Source organism: Abramis brama (assembly GCF_963993115.1).
Source record: "Abramis brama genome assembly, chromosome: 13".
NCBI lineage: Eukaryota > Metazoa > Chordata > Actinopteri > Cypriniformes > Leuciscidae > Abramis > Abramis brama.
The window spans coordinates 29,916,389-29,924,665 of NC_139975.1; positions in this window are offsets into that span (position 1 = coordinate 29,916,389).

Here is an 8,277-nt window from a genome sequence, read left to right on the forward strand (position 1 = left end):
TGAGCGTGGCATGGTTGTTGGTGCCAGACGGGCCGGTCTGAGTATTTCACAATCTGCTCAGTTACTGGGATTTTCACGCACAACCATTTCTAGGGTTTACAAAGAATGATGTGAAAATGGAAAAACATCCAGTATGCGGCAGTCCTGTGGGCGAAAATGCCTTGTTGATGCTAGAGGTCAGAGGAGAATGGGCCGACTGCTTCAAGCTGATAGAAGAGCAACTTTGACTGAAATAACCACTCGTTACAACCGAGGTATGCAGCAAAGCATTTGTGAAGCCACAACATGCACAACCTTGAGGCGGATGGGCTACAACAGCAGAAGACCCCACCGGGTACCACTCATCTCCACTACAAATAGGAAAAAGAGGCTACAATTTGCACGAGCTCACAAAAATTGTACAGTTGAAGACTGGAAAAATGTTGCCTGGTCTGATGAGTCTCGATTTCTGTTGAGACATTCAGATGGTAGAGTCAGAATTTGGCGTAAACAGAATGAGAACATGGATCCATCATGCCTTGTTACCACTGTGCAGGCTGGTGGTGGTTGTGTAATGGTGTGGGGGATGTTTTCTTGGCACACTTTAGGCCCCCTTAATAGAGCATCTTTGGGATGTGGTGGAACGGGAGCTTCGTGCCCTGGATGTGCATCCCACAAATCTCCATCAATTGCAAGATGCTATCCTATCAATATGGGCCAACATTTCTAAAGAATGCTTTCAGCACCTTGTTGAATCAATGCCACGTAGAATTAAGGCAGTTCTGAAGGCGAAAGGGGGTCAAACACAGTATTAGTATGGTGTTCCTAATAATCCTTTAGGTGAGTGTATGTCTGTTCAATTTTCCTATAAAATATAAAGAATTTTTACAGTAATCAAAGCTATCCCTTCTGGACTTATTAATTTGATAAGCAGCCATCTGTCCTATTATAAAGTAGATAATAAAGACTAATTTCTATATAAATGGCAAAAAAAAGTTATTCCAAGAAGGAATTTTTATTGGAATTCCTTTCTAAGGGATGTTAATTGGAAAAAGGCATGGCTGTTACCCTACACATTTTGTATTTCAAATAAGTTAAGAGAAATTAATTTCAATATTTCTCATTTCTAACAATTGGAAATACTAAACTCACTCTTCTCTATGCAATAACAATTCGTTTGAATAGCATGCTATTACTAGACAGGTTCACAATATATTTTTGTGGGAATTTTTGGGGGATTTGCTAAATTATAAATTTTTTGGAAAGGTTATTGTATAAGGAGTCAGAAAATCAATGTTTGCATTTGCCCAGATATCTATATGGTGGCCATATTGAATTTTTAAAAAATGGTTGCCTTAAAATTTTAATTTGTAATATCTTGGCTTCTGAATTTTGATTTTAACTGCTAAACCCACATTTTCAGGGTCAGGAAATCCAATGGTGCTAGTTACAAAGATAAAAGACTTTGCCACATTAACCCATAGATGCATAAGTGGGTCAAAAATGACCCGGTGTGGTTGTTTTCTTGCAATATCATTGTAATGAAAAGTTGTTCGCATTTAATATTCCATGTTCCTCAAAAACCATGTTTTTTTATCATCCCATTGAAATACATCCACAATATGGGTAAAAAGACTAAACATCACAAGCAGTTGGTCAGATAACTCAGAGTTCCTTTTATTAAAGAGTTTAAAATTAGCTAATGTAAAACGTGGATGTTCTGGAACTATCGACATATGATTAAGCAACCTTTTTAATTAGACAGTTTCTATACATCATAATCATCATCGCTTTCATACATCACGGCTTGGGAAGCGTCATCGTTCTGGCACTGGCTGCTGCACTGACACATGTCAGTACAGGCTAAGTCCTTAGCTCTGCAGGAGCACCTCCCAGAAGAGCAGTCAGATTTACACTTTCATTGAACCAACTCAAGGATGGCCTTTGGGGCTGGGAGGACCTCTGTGGTCACTGGTTTGAGCATGTCATCCGAGTGTTTGAAGTATCCGTTTTGCAGAGGATCCAGCTGTGGATCCTGCAGAGCAATGGCTGCCTGTGCCCATACTCTTGTTTGGATATGGACTCTCAAGATGTGCTGCTTCAGAGCTCCAAGTGTTGGAGGGAGCTTGTCACTTTCTGCCCTATGTTTGCAGAAGAGATGCCATCACTTATCCAGTGGATTTGTATGGGATCGTGTGAATGACAATGAAGAAGCAGATGTTGAGGGGTCTGGCTCAGCCGTTTCTGTGCTTCTTCTTTTCTGTCCACGCTTTTTGGCAGTGTAGTGTCCTGTAGCTAAAGCATGTGCATTGTGGTCTCTTGCACGTTGTATTTCAACCTTATTAGTTGCACTTGAGTGACAAGAGCGATGCCAGACTGCCTTCTCTGTGCACACTGTTTCTGGTGTGCAGTTCTGCAGTCGCCTTTGTACTTGGACATAGTCCCCATCATTCAAACTGGCCCTCTCTTGAACTACCTGACGAATGAGACCATGTTACTCTAATCTAGGGTGTTGGACCAGGACTCCTTTCTTTTTATCATCAGACTGGCAGAAAATGCACTGCTTCCAGTTAATGGACTCCTCAGCTTGACATACCCCTTCTTAAATATATCTTAAAAATATATCTAAATTATGTCATATGCTCTCATTGACAAATGCGGAACAATTAGTCCATGCGTTTCACGACATCAAGGCTAGATTATTGTAATGCTCTACTGGGTGGTTGCCCTGCACGCTTAATAAACAAACTACAGCTGGTTCAAAACGCAGCAGCTCGAGTTCTTACCAGAACCAGGAAGTATGACCATATTAGCCCAGTTCTGTCAACACTGCATTAGCTCCTTATTAAACATCGTATACATTTTAAAATATTGCTGATTACTTACAAAGCACTAAATGGTTTAGCTTTGCAGTACTTGAGTGAGCTCTTAACGCATTATAGTCCTTCACGTCTATTGCGATCTCTAAATTCCGGCCAGTTGATAACACCTAGAATATCAAAATCGACTGCTGGCGGTAGATCCTTTTCCTATTTAGCACCAAAACTTTGGAACAGTCTTCCTACCATTGTCCGGGAAGCAGACACACTCTGTCAGTTCAAAGCTAGACTAAAAACACATGACCTAGCATTCACATAATACATTATAGACTTCTATAATTCAATGTTAGGCTGCATAGATTAGGTCAGCGGGAACCGGGAACACTTCCCATAAATCCTGATGTACTTGTTACATCATAAGAAGAATGGCATCTACACTAATATTAGTCTCTCTGTTTATCCCGAGGTTTACCGCAGTCCGCCGGATCCAGGCTTTATCCAGATCTGATGAGGGACCTGCGCCTGGACGCGACGACAGAGCAGTGTTGACTTCTTTACCTTGTGACTTGTCACTCATGCTTGGCACCTGCAAAGACATAAAATATTATCAAGCTAGCTAGTGTTGTTATCTAACTACAAAGGGTAATTTGATGATACATGATAACACATGCTCTCAACATAATAATTATGAATGTAGGCTACATACAGTAGCCTAATGTTAGCTAGCTAGTTAGCTAGTGTTAGCTAACTATAAAGTAGGCTAATTTGTAGGGGAAAAAATACTCTTTCAAACAATCGTCATTTATGACACTGACACGTACTGTACAGTAATGTTAGCGACCTGTTAGCAGCAGTCATAAATGTATATGTTGTTGAAATATAACATTCTGAGGTAAAAAAATTAAGATAATAGGCTACTTACTATACATGTACCAGATGCTCTGTAAAACAATGTTCTTGAGGGATGACACTTCTGATATAGCAAGTCTGAGGAAGAGCCATTGGCTCGAAACATCACTGCAAATAAAATCTTTCAACAGGAACTACTTTGTGTGTGGATCACTCTCAGCACCCATTCTAGTAGGTTTGCAATGTGCATGTCTTTGTAATTCCCACAATAAATATTAAATGTTTTAATGAGTGATATAAAAAGTCTTTATTTTTTGAAGAACAGCTGGAATATGAAATGATAACTTTTCATTACATAGATATTGCAAGAAAACAACCACACAGGGTCATTTTTTTCCTACTTATGCATCGAAGGGTCAATATGGTAAAGTGTAACTAGCACCATTGGATTCCTTGACCCTTACAGTGTGAGTTTAGCAGTAAAAATCAACATTCCAGTTTATTCAGAAGTCGAGATATTACAAGTTTACATTTTACGGCGGCCATTTTTTAAACTTCAATATGGCCGCCATATAGACATCTGAGCAAATGCAAACATTGATTTTCTGACTCCTTATACAATAACCTTTCCAAAAATGTATAGTTTAGCAAATCCCCCAAAAATTCCCACAAAGGTTAAAATCTGAATATAATGAACCTGACTATACATTTAAAACTTCCATTAAGATCCATATTGTAGTTATTTATTGCTCCACAGGTCAACTGGGAAGCTATGTTGATTGTTGAGGAACAGGATGTGCTGTCCTCTTTCCCTGAGGATGGCACTCCACTTGTAGTGTTTGGTGATTTCAACATTCATCTAGAGAAGCCTTATGCAACAGACTTCATCTCTCTCCTCCTAGCCTCATTCGATCTCAAACAGCTCATCACCACAGGTACTCACAAATCAGGCAACCAACTGGACCTGGTTTACACACGCAACTGCATCACAGACAACATTTTGGTGAAACCTCTGCACATTTCCAATCATTTCTTCATTACTTTCAATCTTTCATCTGCTGTGTAATCTTCTCTTCCCTCACCCTCACAATTCTCATCTCTGGATGTGAATACCGCAACGGATACTTTATATTCCACCTTCACTTCTTCTCTAGACAATATCGGCCCTCTCTCCTCCAGGCCAGCACGTACTACTCCCTCTAACCCCTGGTTATCTGAGGTTCTTTGTGAACACTGGACCAAACTCAGGGCAGCGGAGAGGAAATGGCGCAAATCAAAAGACACATCTGACCTGAGTATGTATCAGTCTCTGCTCTCATCCTTTTCTGTTGAAGTTCATGCTGCAAAATCTTGACATTTCCACAACAAGATTAATAGCGCTTCTAACACACGGACACTTTTCAAGACATTCAACTCTCTCCTCTGTCCACCTCCTCTTTAATTGCTGATGATTTTGCTAATTTCTTCACCAACAAAACAACAACTATCAGCAGTCACTTCTCAGCTCCACACCCAGACCAACCTCTCCCACAGCCAATAACCTTCTCTCCTCCTTCCCTCCACTAACCGAGGCAGAAATAGCTTTCCTGTAGCTCAAACAGTAGAGCGTTGGTGCTTGCAACGCCAAGGCCATGGGTTCGATTCCCAAGGAAAGCAAGAACTGATAAGAATGTAAAATTTGTACCTTGAAATGCAATGTAAGTCGCTTTGGATAAATAGTGTCTGCCAAATGTGTAAATGTTAGTATCTAAACTTCTCCTCTCCAGTCATCCTACCACCTGCCCTCTAGAAACCATCCCCTCACACCTTCTACAAGCCATCTACTGTATTCTAGCATGCTTGGGTAAAAACAACAACATTAAACACATAATCGTAGAGAGTTACAGACCTGTCTCTCTCCTACCATTCATTGTGAAAACACTTGAATGAGTTGCTTTCAACCAAGTATCATCTTTCCCGTCACTGAACAACCAATCTGGCTTCAAGAAAGGGCATTCAACCGAGACTGCATTACTGTTGGTCACAGAAGCTCTACGGATTGCAAAAGCTGCTTCCAAATCATCAGTCCTCATTCTCCTGGATCTGTCTGCTGCCTTCGACACTGTGAATCATCAGATCCTTCGGTCCACCCACTCATCTCTGGGCATCCACTGGTTTGTGTCCTATCTCACAGGTAGGTCCTTCAGGGACGCATGGAGAGGCGAGGTATCCAAAGCACATCAACTGACCACAGGGGTTCCTCAGGGTTCAGTGCTTGGACCCCTCCTCTTCTCCATTTACTCCACATCACTGGGACACATCATACAGGCACATGGTTTCTTTTACCATTGCTATGCTGATGACACACAGCTCTTCCTCTCATTTCAACCAGATGATCCCACAGTAGCTCCACGGATCTCAAGCTGTCTGGCGGACATCTCGACATGGATGAAGTAAGTCAACTTACGCCAAAAGAGTAACACTTGATGATGTATGACGTAGGATGTAGGAGTAGGGTAAGCTTTGATGCCTCTCGCAACAAACTCAAGCCCCTCTTCTTCCGACATTTATCTCTAAAAATTCCCATTTTAGACTTCTAATTCCTGACCGGTGTTTTGTTTTGCTCTATCCTCTTTGCTTCCGCGTTCGTCAATGCGTCATGGTCAAGGGTCAAGGGTCAAGGGTTACTCTTTCGCCGTAAATTGATGCGAACGGCCGTCTGTCGGAAGCTAGTTATTTTAGTCAATGAAGTTTTAAATATGGATATTTTTCTTACACAAACGCATCGCTTCACTTCAGAAGGCCTTTATGAACCTTTAGGTGATAGCCTTTAGCTATTAGCCTAGCCTTTCTTTGGTGTAGCATTCAACGTGTTGATTCCATTCTACTTTGATACGATAACTTCACTATATGAGTCAATATCTGTATTTATTGCTATTTTCTTTGTTATCTGATAATCCCATTTAAGTAAATTTATGACACTGATTTAATTTGGTGTATTTTCAGATAAGAGATAAGAGAACTGCATGAATGTTATTTAGTCATTGGAAAATTGTTCTGATTATTGTTTATTTGCTGTTTTTTACAGTTTTACTCCTAATTCATAATGTACTTGGCATCTTATTAAATGGCAAAGACTAAGATGAATCCTGACTCGTCTGTACTTTATGGATGGAGTTTGGCTGGCTGTTAAATTGCATCTGTACATGCAAGGAGAACAGTACAATGGTAGAGCATTTAAAAGGTCTATCGTCTAATATTTTCATTACATTTAAGAGCAATAGCCTACAGTCTCTGAACAAACGACACACGTCAGTTTAACACAGAAAGAATTAAGGCATAGTTACTTTTTTGTCCATTGTTCTCTGAACTGTCGGTCTACATCATTGTCTTCTGTGTATCAGAATAATTCGTCAGCAAGTGGTAACAGCAATTTCTTAGCGATATTTACACTAAATGAAAATAGCAAGAGATATATATATATATATATATATCTCCTCAGTGTTTTTGTACATTAACAGTATGCAATAATAGCATAGAGTGTAAATTACTATATTTATTAAAATTAATGAATGGATGCCGTCTTATTGGGACAGTAAAGGTCTCCTTACACCTACCCTAACCCTACCCGATAAACACTTTATTATTTAACACTTGTTGGACACTTTATTATCAAACACTTGTTGGACACTTTATTTCCACTTTTAAAATTTCTTTTTCATTTTTATTGAAAGTTAATGCCTTTCTGATCTGATATGTGATGAGAAAATGGAGACAAGCAAGTTCGGCAAAAGGCGGGCTCGAATTTGGGTCAAAGGCAGCTTTATCCACGCCATACTCCCTATGGCCTGCGCCACCGTAAACACTAAGAAGTGTGCGTCTTCTTTAATCTTGTGTGGCCCAACCAGACATTGGTGGGTGGGGTTAGTGTAAATAGCCTTTGTCAACAAGACAGGCTATTTACACTTACACTTATACACATTTACACTTATTTTACAAAAGAAAAACTTTTCTGTTTTAAGCATATCGTTGTCGTGTAAACGTACATATAGCAAGTCTGCTGGTGCCGTTCACCTTTTTCTCCTTCAGTCCTGGATTGATTTTTCTTTTAGTTCTTTTTTTGCATTAATATTAAGATTTACTTCTGATTAAATGTTTGTCTGTTAAATTGACTTCCATGTGTGGCCTCCCCTCTTTATGTTGCATCACCTAGAGCCAGGTGGTTGTAACATAGTGACTACATAAGACTCTCCGCTCAACTCACATACACATTTCCAGACTGACTCTCAGTCTGTGTGAGGTTTGCTGACACAGTTTGACACAGCTGTTTTCACTGAGAATGAACAAAAATCCAAACCAACTGGGAAACACAAGTTACTTGCTTATAGAATCATGCTGTCATTCTGAATATCAGCACAGCTGCAATTACCTGCAGCCATGACCAAATCCCAGGCGTGCCAACATTCAGGCGTGCACAAGTTCGGTCACAAGTATGGTCACAAGTTCTCTTGAACTGTAACCTGCAACCATAGTTGGCTTTGGGAAACGCATCCCAGAAAAGCACTCTTGCTTGTTTGAAACTGCTTAATTAAAATCTCAATTAGAACATTGTATGCTTCCAGTCATCATAAAAATAATAAGACACAGATCT